General features: G+C 45.1%; 1 protein-coding gene across 7 annotated transcripts in view; it reads left to right on the plus strand.

Annotated features, from left to right (window-relative positions):
- The window catches only part of PKNOX2 (PBX/knotted 1 homeobox 2), a 752,321-nt gene that overhangs the window by 252,260 nt on the left and 484,208 nt on the right, over positions 1-15,853 (plus strand). For 5 of the 7 annotated variants that reach the window (XM_075604325.1, XM_075604323.1, XM_075604330.1 and 2 more), the window contains one exon: positions 12,439-12,567. The exons of the other annotated variants lie outside the window; for them this stretch is intronic. The gene's annotated coding sequence lies outside the window, so the exon portion shown is untranslated. The remainder of the gene's footprint in view (positions 1-12,438; positions 12,568-15,853) is intronic. 7 annotated transcript variants of the gene reach the window in all.

Below are 15,853 nucleotides of genomic sequence, written 5' to 3' on the forward strand. Positions count from 1 at the left end.
TTAAAATTTTGCAGCGTAATACCGGCATCTAGATCTCTCTCCTCTTTGCAGCTGTCAGCTCTCTTGCGCGGCGTCGCAGAAGTGGGTCACAACACACATCCCCTACACTTTTTTTTTTTAAACATTCAATTCAATGCTTTATTGATAACGGACACATACACACACACACCTACACCATGTGGGAATTGAACATTAATACATTGTAAATAATACACATGAGGGATCAAACTCAGGACCTTCCATATACTGGTAAGACAGACCCTATAAATATATTTATCTTCTACAGCACATTGCCACAGTGTACTATGTCAATGTTAAGTTTGTTTCTAGAGTCTATGACATCACACAGTCCCTGTGGGGTAGAGGTACAGAATTGATTTAAATTTCACTTTATCCTGTCGATGAAGCGATAATGAAAGTATCATGATACAGTACATTCAGTGTAATTAATATTTATTACAATTGGCGTGAAGAATATTACAATTTAAATAATACATGTAATGTTATATTAACACTGTGCTCTAAGAGTTTCACAAACCATAAACAACAAAAACTAAAATGCTGTTACAGTACCTGCAAATGTAATTGTTCTTTTTTTTGTCTTGATAAAAGCATTACATAAAGATATCATAAAGGATATATGCTAATAGTCAGTTAACTGATTAGTCAAATTAAATGGTATATTTGTTGGAATGTAACTTTTTGAGCATTATTGGAAGTGAAGTCCTCAATCAGATCACTATAATCTAAACCTCTGCCAATTTGATGTTCAATTGAAATCAATGCTAATCCAACTAGACGTTCTTGTGACATAGAAGAGCGTAGATCATTTTTTATCATGTTCACCTTTGAAAATGACCTCTCACCAGACGCAACTGTTTCAAGTACAGTGAGAATAATGTAAAGTACTACACATACATTTGGGTAAATATCTTGAATATTAGACTTATGAATAAACTGAAGGGCTGCTAAAGCTCTGCCTTAAGGTACAGTGGTTTATATAACCTGAAAAACACTCTTGATTTCAGTCAGCAACTCTGTAGAATTGACAGAGGTGTAAAGATACATCTTTGCACCCGTTTTCAAGGTTATCATCACCCATTTTAGCAAAGATTTAAGATCAAATATGAATCCATACTTGCAGATAATGGACGGGGCAGGAAAAGATGAAGGGGTCAAAATCAATATAATATTATTGCCAGATTTAAGTCATTATACTAGAGTATATCTGTAGTTACTTCAGTCAAAAGTACAGCCCACATGGGGGGGAAGTCATGGAGGATGGGCTCTATAGGAGACAACATTACATTCCACAGAGACAAAACTCATCCTATATTCATGTTTTCTCTAGTGTATTATATTCAGTACACTGTATATTTAAAAAAATCCACTCGTTGCCTAGGTTATTTTGCAGATATGAATGTACCCAGAAACACAAATCTTACCTATAAGTCGTTATAAAAGATTTTGTTTGGTGGTAGTAGAACCCACATGAACTTCTTCACCCAATAAAAAAATTGCTAAATTGGGCATCCTCTAAAGTGTGGGGCCTTGGGCAATTGCCCACTTTGCCTTTACCAAAAGCCACTGTTGAAAAAAAAAAAAAAAGCACATTATGAAAAGGAAATGAGTACAAGTTTCGTAGATGTCAAGTCCACACCTACAAGATAAGATTTAAAAGCTTGTGTACAACTACTGTAAAACTATAGAGAAAAAGGTCTCACAACTTTTAACATGTCTATTTATGTATTTATTTATAACATGTTTTACTAGGAAGTAATACATTGAGAGTTACCTCTCGTTTTCAAGTATGTCCTGGGCACAGAGTTATAATGACAGATACATGGTTACAAATACATCATTACATTATGTGAGCAAGGTTATACATTATATACAAGACATCTTGTATTTTGAGTCTCTGGTAGATTGTTCCAGTTTTGGGGTGTACGGTAAGAGAAGGAGTAGCGGCCGAGTACTTTGTTAAACCTTGGGACCATAAACAGTCTTTTGGAGTCAGATCTCAGATGATAAGTCCTGCGTGTGGTAGGGGTGAGGAGCTTGTTCAGATAGGCAGGTACAGTAGCTTTCCCAGAAAGTATTTGAAGACAGGACAAGAAAGATGAAATTTGCGCTTAAACTCAAGTGATGACCAATCTAGTTCTTTGAGCATTTTGCAGTGATGTGTGTTGTAGTTGCGTTGAAAGCAGGGGAGTAGCTATAGCCCGGGCAGCCCAGGCAAAGCCCGGTGGCCCATGCTCTTGGGGGGCCTAATCAGGGCTGCCGACAGAGGGGAGAGCCGGGACATTTGGCCCAGCCATCTAGCAGACAACTAAAGAAGTCAGGCCCCCCTTCCTCCTCCTGTCCCCTTAACAGCAACTTGCCGGCTGGATCGGGAGCTGGGAGCTGCGGGGAGGAGGGGGGATTGCAGAGAGCAGGCAGCAGAGGCTGGGGGCGGAACTCAGGCAGAGAGCTGCAGAGCTCTGTCCGCCCCTGCTCTCCATGACATCAGGGGCAGGAGTTACTATTTTCTGCTGTTGGAAGGTATGCTGTGTGTATTTGTGTCATTTTGCTGTGTGGGTGTGTTTGTGTCAGTTTGTTGTTTGTGTGTGTGTCAATTTGCTGTGTGTGTTTGTGTGTAAATGTGTCAGTTACAGTTTGCTCTGTCAATGTGCTATTTGTGATTCAGTGTCTGTCAGTGTGCTGTGTGTGCCTCAATCTGTCAATGTGCTGTGTGTGCTGTGAGTGCTTTGTGCTTGTAAGTGTGCTGTGTGTTTGTCAGTGTGCTTGCTGTGTGTCTGTCAGTGTGCTGTGTGCCTCAGTGCAAGCAATTGAGGTAACATGTGATAACAATCTTTATATTAGAGCATTTTTAAAATAGTTTGTCATTCTTTACACAGTGGTTTATAGTTAACTGTATTAAAAGAAGTTACTGTGCAGCACACTGTACACCAGTGTCTTTCAACCACTTGTGGGGAGGGGGGGGGGGGGAATTAATGTGGAGGGGAGGATTGAGGGAGCTGGATTGAGTTTGGAAGGGGGGGGTTACTGGGTGATAGCCGAGGGGGAGGAGTAAGAGAGGAAAAAGGGGGTAGTGAGGGGGTGTAAGAAGGGGGAGAGAAATACATGAGGAGAGAGGGGTGAATAGAGGAGAGTGAGGATGTGTAGAAGAAGGTGGGGGGGGGGGGAGGAGAGCCGCCAACATGCTTTGGAGGGGGGGGGGGGGAGAGGAATCTACGGAATATGTTCACTCATAATAGGGCCCTGAAAAGAAGTTTCCCGGGGGCCCGCACATGTCTAGCAATGCCACTGATTGGGGGACAAAACGGCATACTGAATTGTAGGGGGTTTCAAGTTTGCTAAAGTGGGTTTGGGGTGCTGTGCCATTTACTATGTCCCCATAGTCTATAATTGGCATTAGCATCTGCTGTGCGATGCGCTTTCTGACCAGCAGACTTAAGGAGGATTTGTACCTAAAAAAAACATCTAGTTTAGCATACGTTTTAGATGTCAGGGTAAATGTGAAACCCAAATATTAAATGGGAGTCAAACCATACTGTATGCCCAAGTATTTAAAACTGGTAACAGGGGCTAGGATGGTTTTAGCGTTGGTTCTGATCTGTAGCTTATTCATTGGAAGCTTTAAAAATTTAGCTTTGGTCCCAAATACCATTGTTACAGTCTTGTCAGTGTTTATAAACAGTTTGTTGTGGGAAAACCAATTTTGAGAAATGCTTTTTAGGGAACAGTGAGGTGCCTAAAACATTACACCTTACAAATGTACAAAAAAACAACATTATTGGTGCGCTCCAAAATGGAAACTTGTGCCATGCTAGCCACTGTCTGTCTAAATGTTCTAGACCAGACAATATAAGGGAAATGCTGCACACCTCAAAAAGAAAAATAATGATAAAGTTACCGGTGCTCCAGTGTTTGCAAGAAAGCCTGCAATCAGTCCTGAACAGATGAACAAAGGAACATAGGGCACAACGGGTTGTCACTTGATAAAGACCACTATGGTCGAAACGTCGTGTTGGCTCAATAAATGAGTTTGATTTGCTAAACCTGTTGTGCCCTATGTTCCTTTGTTCATAATGTTCTAGACCAAACATTAACACAAAAGACCATATTGTGGGAGCAGCTCTGATAATGGTAATTGCTGTAGATTTGACCAGATGGGAGTGGGTAGAAGAAAAATATTTGTGATGCTTTGCATTGCGGAGTCATACTGTATTTTGTAATATAGGCTAAAACTCTGATAATCCCTTCAGTTCTGTAAACTGATGGGCTGATTACTGGATGAATAATGGCCGGAATGTTTGGCACCTGTCCAAGTTTTGAATTCTAACTAATCAGCTTTCAGAGCTGCAGCACGTCATACAGTAATATCAAGTTTATAAAAATAAATATGACTATGCAAAAGTGTCTTTATTATTTATGGGGAAAAAGCACACATTTAGCCTATAATAGTAATAATCCCCTCAGAACAGAACATTACTGGCCAATAATGCCCTGACTCTTTCAGCCACAATAGTAATACCCTGTCCTTTGGGAATTGTTACTTAATGGAGCAATCCAAGCCTGCAATTTTTTTTTTTACAGATGTTTACATTTACACTGGCGACACACTTTATTCGAGCTCGGCTAGTCCCACGAATTCGGGTATACCCGGGTGTATTGAGGTTTGTGACTGTTTTCTGCCCGAGTATATTGGGTTATTTTCTAGGCAGGGATTGAAGCATTTTATTCCCCCTGGCTGCAATACTGCACAGTATATATATATATACTGCATTACAATTCATGAATTTATGCCATCTGGTAGACACGCGAAGCATTGCAGCCTATTAAATCCTAATCATTATCATTTAACAAATCAGCCGCCCATCAGCCAGGCATGAACCCAGGCTGGGAAGGCAAATGCAACGGGGCTTGTCAGAGGTGAGGAGCGGCGCATTCCAGGTATCTGCCAGGTACATACCGGGTATTTGCTCGAATAAAGTGTGTCGGTGCAGTAGGATTGAAGCAGTGGGAATCCGGAGCCGAACCCCATTCATTTCAGCTCCGGGGGCCCCCTGCTTCTGGAGATACTTATTCCTGAAGTCGGTGCCAGTAGCTGCTCCAGCTGAGCAAACAGGGCTTTAAAGTTTAAAGCGCCTGCGTCACATGGGCCAATAGGAAGCCGCACTGATGATGTAATGGCTTCCTATTGCCCAGCAGGACGCTAATTTATTTATTTATAAAATATTTTACCAGTAAGTAATACATTGAGAGTTACCTCTCGTTTTCAAGTATGTTCTGGGCACAGAGTTAAGACAAATAATACCATGTTTACAAATACAGTTACATAAATTAGCAGGGTATACATTATATACAAGACATTGCATGCACAGTTAAAGATAGTATATATTATGGGCTTATGAAACAGTTACAGACCAGATTAAAATGTGAGACAGCCTTAGATTTGAAAGAACTTAAACTGGTGGTGGATGTAAGAGTCTCTGGTAGGTTGTTCCAGTTTTGGGGTGCACGGTAAGAGAAGGAGGAGCGGCCGGATACTTTGTTGAGGCTTGGGACCATGAACAGTCTTTTGGAGTCTGATCTCAGGTGATAAGTGCTGCATGTGGTAGGGGGGAGGAGCTTGTTCAGGTAGCTGGGTAGCTTGCCCATAAAGAATTTGAAGGCAAGACAGGAAAGGTGAACTTTGCGCCTAGACTCGAGTGATGACCAATCTAGTTCTTTGAGCATTTCGCAGTGATGTGTGTTGTAGTTGCATTGGAGAACAAAATGACACATTGAATTGTAGAGGATGTCAAGTTTGGTAACGTGGGTTTGGGGTGCTGAGCCATATACGATGTCTCCATAGTCAATAATTGCCATTAGCATCTGCTGTGCGATACGTTTTCTGACCAGGAGACTTAGGGAGGATTTGTTCCTGTAAAGTACCCCTAGTTTGGCATAGGTCTTGGTTGTCAGGGTATCAATGTGCATCCCGAATGTTAAGTGGGAGTCAAACCATATGCCCAGGTATTTAAAACTAGCTAAGGGTCGCCGGAGCTGAAATTAATGGGGTTTGCACCTCACACACTAATATATATATATATATATATATATACATACATACATGTAGAAGTATCAGTACCGTGTTAGCCGAGCTTCAATAATCAAAAAATAAATAGATGATACTGTAAGGAATCCGCTCCGTGGTTTACTGGTTGCCTTACCTTGCAGACATGTGCAGTCCTGGAGCACCTCTCCTGATGTTTGCTGCAGCATGGATTCACTCACCAAAGCAATACACACTCCCTCTGGTATCTACTGCAGCTGTGCAGCGTATCACTGCAACCTAGACTTGCATTCATTCATTGGAGCAGTACCTTCACACCCCCCTCCGGGGATTGGCCCGCTGGCCTTTAAGTATTGTCTTCCCATAATGCTCCCTGCCGAGCATAGTCCTTCCTGGATGTCACTATCTGTTCTGCCACAAGCCCTCGCTTGTTCCTGTCCCTCATGTTGAAGCGGAGTATTCTCCTTGTTGTCTGCAGCTCCAGGTTTCCTAAGGCCGGCTGCTATATTCACGCAGCGGTCTGCTCCAGTCTCCTGTGTTGTAGCTGAGTACTCTTCTTGTTCACTTCAGCTCCTTGTTCCTGGAACCGGCTGCTATATTCACGCAGCGGTCCACTCCTGTTCTCCTGTGCTGAAGCAGAGGTTTCGTCCCTGCGTCCTTCAGCCTCCTGGATTCCTGCACTGAAGCGGAGGTTTCGTCCCGGCGTCCTTCAGTCTCCTGGATTCCTGCACAGTAGCGGAGGTTTCCCTGTGTATCTTCAGCTTCCTGGTTCCTGGGGCCTACTCTTTCCCTAATCTAGAGAGGCCGTGTCCTGGTTCCTGCGCTGAGGCAGAGGATTCCCTAGCCCGCTCAGGACTCTTGCGCTGTAGCACTGGTGCACCCGTGCAGCAAATCGGTGTGCTACTCTGGTCTGCTTACCATCTCCTGTGACCAGCACCATGGGCCATGGCCGTCGCTCGCGCAGAGCCCAACCCCGCGCTCCTAAGCTGAAGCGGGGTTCTCCTGACTACATGTTGCCGAACTCTTGCCTGAACAATGTTTATCCTGATGTCTCCTGTCCTGACCCTGGCTTCTACAACGACGACGCTGTCTTCTCCAATCCTGATCCTGCGACATATGACTACGAACTGCGCAATCCGGATCAGCCTGCGCGGTCTCAGGTCGGTGCTTTTACAACCCCACCTCAGCCTCGCGGTCCGGTCCTGATTTGTGGCGAGCAGAACCCTGACAGTATGCTCGGCCGCACAAACTCGGACCGCCCTGTGGTGAGGGTTGGTAAGTTTCTGTCTGAAAGCCTGTCCCAGCCTGTAAACCAGTCCCAGTGTGAATACCAGTTTCTATGTGAGATAATACCCCTGATTGAAGATCTGATTGTGTTTGTAGGTTTAACCCCTTTGCAAAACAAATGCCGTAATGATCTCATGATGAAGGTTTACCGCCTCCGGGACTTAAAACAATCGCTGGCCGCTTGTATTTGCTTTCCTGGTTACCCTTTAACTTGGGAAAATGTGTACCCTTTAGAATTGGACGACGCCCAAAAGGAACTCTCTTCCCTGGCCTTGTCTTTAGACATTTATATAGCAAAAGAGGACCCTCTCCTCATGTTGGCTGATGCCCAAAAAACACTCCATATCCTTTCCATGACATTGGACATTTGCATAAAGGAACAGGATCCTCCCCTCGCCAGCTTCGCTGCCGCTTGGCTGTATCCCTGGTCTACCACGGATCCTTGCCCTGAGTGTATGGCCGGGTTCCCTGACGCCAATGATATGTTTTCGTTAACCCCTGCCGATCAGTCCTGTGAGGTTCCCCTGGAGAATACATATGTTGCACTACCCAGCACTAATGTTCTTGTATCAGAGAATAAGTTCATTAGTTCTCCTATTTCTAGCTCAGAAGTCCTTTCTCTAGGTCTTGAGGGTTTTCCAGCTTTAACCCCTGCCGAGCAGTCCTGTGAGGTTCCCCTGGAGAATACATATGTTTCACTAGCCAACACTAAGGTTCTACTATCAGAGAATAAGTCCCTTTGTTCCCCTATTTTTAACTCCGAATCTGTCACTCCAGCTCTTGAGGGTTTTCCAGCTTTAAACTCTGCTAGGCAGTCCTGTGCGCTTTCCCCGTCAGAGAAAGAATCCCTAAGTTCTGTTCCCAGGGTTATTTCTGTATTAACCCCTGTGGGGCAGCTCTCTGAGTTTCCTTTGGTAAATCCCTGTTCTCTGCCAGCCATGGTCACGCCCCTAGCTTCAGACGAGAGATTCCTGGTCTCTCCTAATACAGAGAGATTACCTATGTTTTACTCTCAGGCATTGTCTGCATTAACCCCTGTAAATTCTTGCTGCCTCCAAGTTAATGCCTTCGTTTTAGCCTCAGAGAATGAGTCCACAAGTCAGACAGCAGAGGTTGCATTGAGGGATTCCCATAACCGTACGGAGTCCCTAGATATTCTTTGCTATAAATCCCCTGCTTCAGCTCAAGTTTCCGCAGTTTCGTCTCCGGAGACTTCGGCTAAAGTTCTGGTTCCTGATAAATGTATTCAGGAGTCAGGTTTTTCCCTAAGCTTGCTCGCAGAGTTCCTTCTCCCGGGTGTTTCGCTGAACCAGCCTGTCGCCCACATAGCGGTGATCCCTGCTTCAGCGCATAGTTCCCACATTATGGAGTCTGCAGTAATTTCTGGTTTCCCAGACATTCCTTACCAAATACCTACTTCAGAGACCAGTACAGTTATGATTCACCCCCGTGTACTGTCTGAGTTCTCCTCCTCTTTAAGCTTAGGGTTAAAAGCATACAGTAGTCTGTATGTCCCTCCTGGGGTTCATATTATGTTCCCAGGAATGTTTGCTGACGCACGGTTTTCTCCCAAAAGTGACGCTTTTTCATATAGATTAGTAAAAAGCTTGCACACTGTTTCCCTTTTCGCTGAATTGTGTCTTTCTAGTTTTGAGACTCTGAGAGGTAATGATTCTCCTTCTGATTCTGAAGCTCTTCCTACAAGGAGTATCCTGATTGGGGGTCCCCCTGATTTCTCTGTCCAGGCTAATTCTCCAGGGATCAGCATATCTGTGGTCACTTCCTTAGTACTGTCTGAGGTCACCATGCATATATTACAAGTCCTGGGGTTTAAATCTGAGCTATTTAGCTGTCCTGCCTTTGCTGAAACCCAGTCCCTCAGTACTGTGTCTAAATATGTCCCAGCAAACATGGGGTTACTCTGGGAAGAAATTAAAGCTCCTGTCTTAAAGGGTATTTTTTCTCACATGTCCAGCAAATCTAGAACCTCAGTAATTGTTTCTAAGTCACTTATCAATACATCTGATTTTTTCTCTAATCAAACCCAGACACCCTCACTATCGGTTAGGAGTCCTGTGATCAGAGATTTTGCACTAGAAAACACACCTATTCATGTTTTTGTCAGGTTAGGTACCCCTGTGGTTAGGGCCATTGCAGTTTCGGAAAAGACTCCTTGTACTCTTAAGGTGCCTGTCATTAAGAGTTTTCATAGTTCATACTTGCTGCTTGTTGATTCTCAAGGCCCTGTCACTGAGGTACAGACTTCAGCTTCTGATGTTAGCTTCCCTCCCACCACTACCCTGGCTCTGCCTTTTTCTCAAGCTACTGATTTGAAGATCCCAAGGACTATTCCTGATTCACTGACAATACTATCTCCCAATGAAGATTTCACAGTATTGGAGAGCTCTACTGTTGTTTGCTTCTCTGCTCCTGCTAAACCATGGTTTTGTCCCTCGGAATTTTCGGTTGCCCCTGTTATTTCCTCTCAGTTGGAAATACTCTGTACGTATCCCAAGATTTCGGTCCCTATGCCGGGTTTACTGCTTGCCTTGTCACCTTCCATACCAATATCGGGAGATGCTTCCAACCAGCCTATACCATTACTAACCATTACCTGGGAGCCTTCTAGAGGAAAAAATTCTCGCAAATTTCAACATGCAGTGGTCAGCCAAGACTTTTTCTGTTACAAAGTTCCTCCTGGTGTATTCGATCAACTATCAGGGCCGCTGAGCATAGATTCAGGTTCCTTTATTAAAGACTGGGCTTCCTGTAGGGGTTCTTCTGCCGTTTCTGCTCTGGAACCCTCTGGTTCTTCACAGCCCTGGATTTCCAAGTCATTTTGCGGGGCGAGCCATGTACCAAGGATGTTTCTTCTACCACTCTTATTTCCTAGAACTGTACTCACCAAGGAACTGCTAGTTTACGGATCCCCTTTCCACCTAAAGAACTTTAGGAACAATTCGATGTCTCCGAGACCCATGGATGGTCCTGTCTGGCCGCTGTTTTAACCGTGGGGTGGGGGTACACTAAGGAGTAACCACGAGTCTCTGGACCACGACTCTACCCCCAATCCTAGACGGTTCAGCAACAATTCCCGGTCCCCCAACTCTATGTGTGCTCATGTTCGTCCAGAGGTCTCGCGTGAAGGGGGGGGTACTGTAAGGAATCCGCTCCGTGGTTTACTGGTTGCCTTACCTTGCAGACATGTGCAGTCCTGGAGCACCTCTCCTGATGTTTGCTGCAGCCTGGATTCACTCACCAAAGCAATACACACTCCCTCTGGTATCTACTGCAGCTGTGCAGCCTATCACTGCAACCTAGACTTGCATTCATTCATTGGAGCAGTACCTTCACACCCCCCTCCGGGGATTGGCCCGCTGGCCTTTAAGTATTGTCTTCCCATAATGCTCCCTGCCGAGCATAGTCCTTCCTGGATGTCACTATCTGTTCTGCCACAAGCCCTCGCTTGTTCCTGTCCCTCATGCTGAAGCGGAGTATTCTCCTTGTTGTCTGCAGCTCCAGGTTTCCTAAGGCCGGCTGCTATATTCACGCAGCGGTCTGCTCCAGTCTCCTGTGTTGTAGCTGAGTACTCTTCTTGTTCACTTCAGCTCCTTGTTCCTGGGACCGGCTGCTATATTCACGCAGCGGTCCACTCCTGTTCTCCTGTGCTGAAGCAGAGGTTTCGTCCCTGCGTCCTTCAGCCTCTTGGATTCCTGCACTGAAGCGGAGGTTTCGTCCCGGCGTCCTTCAGTCTCCTGGATTCCTGCACAGTAGCGGAGGTTTCCCTGTGTATCTTCAGCTTCCTGGTTCCTGGGGCCTACTCTTTCCCTAATCTAGAGAGGCCGTGTCCTGGTTCCTGCGCTGAGACAGAGGATTCCCTAGCCCGCTCAGGACTCTTGCGCTGTAGCACTGGTGCACCCGTGCAGCAAAGCGGTGTGCTACTCTGGTCTGCTTACCATCTCCTGTGACCAGCACCATGGGCCATGGCCGTCGCTCGCGCAGAGCCCAACCCCGCGCTCCTAAGCTGAAGCGGGGTTCTCCTGACTACATGTTGCCGAACTCTTGCCTGAACAATGTTTATCCTGATGTCTCCTGTCCTGACCCTGGCTTCTACAACGACGACGCTGTCTTCTCCAATCCTGATCCTGCGACATATGACTACGAACTGCGCAATCCGGATCAGCCTGCGCGGTCTCAGGTCGGTGCTTTTACAACCCCACCTCAGCCTCGCGGTCCGGTCCTGGTTTGTGGCGAGCAGAACCCTGACAGATACCATTCTGTGGCACAAATAATAGCATTTCGTTAGCCACAGAACGGTATCATCTATTTATTTTTTGATTATTGAAGCTCGGCTAACACGGTACTGATACCTCTACATGTATGTATGTATATATATATATATATAATGTAGCAGGCTTGGATTGCCTCTGTAATTAGTGTTGTGCAAATGTCATCAAATTTGCATTGTGGCCTTTTTTTTTTTTCTCTCTTAAATTTTGCACAATTGCAAAATTCTTGAAAGTTCACATTGCTTGGGAATGCGCAAAAATAGACTCAGGTGTAACATTTTTGGCAGACTACTATGACATTCAAATCCAATTTACAGCACTTGCATAAGTGAGTGATTTGTGAAATGGTTTTTGGGGCAGTTAGCAGAGACATTTCCTGGAGCAATATTTTAATGTTAATATATAGAGAGCAGTTTACCAGGTAACCAAACAGCCTGAAGAAGGGACCTTTGTGGTCCGGAAAACTAGTGGTTCAAAAAAGTGCAAGCTAACTATTAAAGATATAACTTCTTCCTTATATTTCTTTGTCTATTCTGCGGACTAACACGGTACCATCCTCTTTTTGCGTCAATGTTAAGATATCAAAACTTATACCTGTAAACATTACAACTTCCCTTACTCGTTGCGTCATTTTAATCCGTGATGCTGGCGGTATCCTCTTTGCTCAAAATACAGATGCAAAAAACTGAACAAGTTAGACACGTTTGCCACTTGTGCTAACTGATGCAAAAAAATAAATGTACTACATTATAGAGCAAACTGCATTATCTTCATTTACTGTATATCCTCTTGTGTCTTTAGGCAAGTCACTTTGGAAGGATAAACTATTATTTTACTATTACGACCGGAATCAGATGCTGCCAACGCAAGTCAATGAATCCCTCTACGTCTGAGGAAACAAAAATTACTTTGTAAGCTTCTTCAGCAAAGGTAATCACTTTTCCGGTATTACTTTACGTTTTGAGCTGCATTCACAAGCAGTGCTATATGAAGAATAAAGTACAGTATACGATTTAAAGAAAAATGGCCAGCTCCTGGGATAGCACACTGTTAAATTCACTGCTAGAGGTGGCTACAGCAGCAGAGGGGTTAATACAGAGATGTATGTATGTGTGTACCATATATATGTATGTATATATGTGTGTACGTATGTATGTTTTAAAGTGGGCGTCGGGGAGCATTTTTTCCCCCCCCTTTGTCATTATCAGGACCACACATGCAGAATGTGTTGGGAGAAGAATTCAAATGCAGAGCTGTCTCACTTTGTCCTTCAGCACCCGGCCCAGCTGGCACTGAAGTAGCAATTCAATTGCAGCTGCAATTTCCTAACATTTAGGATTACTATTTAAATTCTGGCATAGATAGTCAGATAGATACAGGACTCTGCTGATGCAATATCTTTGTCCAAGCCCTAAAACATAAGAACCCCCCCACCACCACCCACCACCATTGAAGCCTTCAAACTCTCCAGTTTCTGAGAATAAGAATCAATATTTGGGGGGCGGGGGGGAATTGTATCCTGAATCATTCAGTTTGTAACTAGCTCCAAGTTCCAGTATGCATGTATGTGTATCTTTATTTATATAGCGCCATCTATGTACATAGCGCTTCACAGCAGTATTAGGCCTTGCCCCCGCTGCATGCTGCAGCGTCCGCTGTGGCGGACGCTGCGCTCACCAGAGCCCTCCCCGCAACGGCGCCGGGCCCGCTGCGAGGGGGGGCCGCAGCGAGAGCTACTCCTGCTCTCAATAGAATTGAGAGCAGGAACTCGCGTCGAGCGGCGAGGCACGCCCCCCGGCGGTTCAGCCAATGAGAGCGAACCTGCCGGGTGACGTCATGGCCGCGCCCCCGTCACTCTTCCGGCACGCCCCCCCCGGTCTCTGCTCCTGCAGTGAGCTGCAGACCGGGGAATCGCCGGAACGCGCAGCCGAAAGCGCGGGCGCGCATTAGAGCGCCGTGACCGGGGCCTTAGCCTTACACGTGACACAATAATATATAATACATAAAGGAAACAAGCGCTTCAGACATAAGAGGAACATTAGGCAAAGGAACCCCTGCCCCGATGATCTTACAAATTAAGTGTTAAGTAGGAAGAACATACAGAGACCAGAAAAGAAAAATACCTGTCCTTGTGTGGGTTACTGGCTCTGTATTTCTTTAATTTAAGATTTTATGTTATGTTTAATTTCAAATTATGGGCAAAGGAGTAACATCAGTGTGCTCATATGCACATTTCTTTATTGATATATAAATATTACAAACATAGGGGATTCTATGGCCCATGTTCCATGTGGTGAAAAGCAGGGTAATGCACATATTTCTATCCACTAGAATCAGTGTTAACAGTGCTTCTCGCCATATTAAATAGGAGCCGCATAGCGATTGGAACAGATTTGGGAAACCTTTAGGAGCTACTGTATGTGGATACAGTCCTGGGTATTTTTCTTAGCTGAGGAAAAACATTGAAAATCAAAACTGTCTTAAAAATATTTAGAACTATCAATGGGAAAATTAGTCGCCCACTTTTGTATTTGTTGCATTTTTAAATATTCGCCAATTTGTTCGGCGTTTGGGAAAAGTCGTCACTAGATATGTTTTGAAAATTTGAAATGGGAGAATATTCGAAAATAAAAAAGTGTAAACAAAGGAAACGTAGAACATTGGAGAATAATACAAATATTGCCCCAAAAAAAACCCAGAATATGGGAGAACTTTTGAAAAATGGAAAGATTAGACAATGGGAGAATATTTTAATAGCAGCAAACAATATTCGAATAAACAAAACAGTTGAGAATTTGCGTATTTGTATGAAAAACGTCAAAACAAATTTTTTCCGATGCTTGAAGATACTTTACATCCCATTCAAGTTAATGTGCTGTAGGGGGTCTTCCAGTGCTGGAATGTGTCACATGGCAATAGACATAGGCATAGGAAATATGGCTAAAATTACTTTAAGAAGAACACAAGGAGCTGGAAACATTTCTGAGGCATTAAAGTAACCACTAGATCAGGGGCACGCAAACGTTTGAAGCTGCGCCCCCCTGGCTGCTCCCTTCACTGCTCACGCCCCCCTTACCTCCTAGGTCATCATCAAATGATGCAGCGGGGTCATGTGACGAGAGATCACGTGACCCCGGCGCGTTATTTGACGCCGCGTTGCCATGGCGATGGGTCACACCAGCCATCTGAACATCGGTAAGTTCAGCTGCAGAGGCCTCACGCGATCCACTGGCATTTCATTTCAATGACTTGGGGAAGGGCGCGGGGTCTCTGCAACCTGCGCCAGAAAAATTCCGCGCCCCCCAGTTTACACACCCCTGCACTAGATCACTCTTTTTCCTTCTTCATTGATACATTAATTGAATGCTATCTGTATCTTAATCAATGTGCTCACCTCTAATTGTGAAAGCACACATTTGCATGGAAGCAGAGCCCATAGGGGCAAAATGTCTGGGGATTGAATAGAAGTTCAAAACTTGTTATACTCTACATACAGTACTGTGTCTTTTTTGGGACTAGTTAAAGAGGCAATCTAAGCCGTTCTTATTTTGTACATTTTTTTAAATACAGAGTTGAAGCTGGGGGTTTCCCGGCTTCAATTATTTCAACTCCTGGGATCCCCTGCTTCCAGAGGTACTAACCTCCTTAGGGGGTGCTGGTAGCCACCCCAGTGTTTATATTGTAGCTGCTTTTCAAAGCTCCCAGGCCCAAGTGGCCAATAGGAAGCTGTGACATCATCTGGTGCGGCTTCCTATTGGCACACGTGACGAACGAGCTTTAAACTTCAGAAAACTACAGGCGCCCCTTAGAGCAGCGGTGCGCAAAGTGGGGGGCGCGACGCCCAGGGGGGGCGGGAGATTGTGCTGGGGGGGCGCGGGCAGTTGCAGAGGCCCCGCGCTCTTCCCCCAGGCATTTAAATTAAATGCCGGGGGATCGCGTGAGGCCCCTGCAACTGTTTACTTACCGGGATTCAGCCGCCTGTGTTGCGTCGCCATGGCAACGCGGCGTCAATAGACGCCGCGGCACCATGTGACCTGACGTCACACGCCCACGCAGCGTCATCTGACGCGGCTGAAGGAAGGCAGGGGGGCGCGAGAGCCGGGGGCAGAGAGACAGGGGGGCGCAGCACAAAAAGTTTGCGCTCCCCTGCCTTAGAGGTAAGTATCTCCAGAATTGAAATTAAAAGGGTTCGGCTCCAGAGACCCCCTGCTTCAAA

The sequence above is a fragment of the Ascaphus truei genome, chromosome 6 (genome assembly GCF_040206685.1).
Source record: "Ascaphus truei isolate aAscTru1 chromosome 6, aAscTru1.hap1, whole genome shotgun sequence".
Classification (NCBI taxonomy): Eukaryota; Metazoa; Chordata; class Amphibia; order Anura; family Ascaphidae; genus Ascaphus; species Ascaphus truei.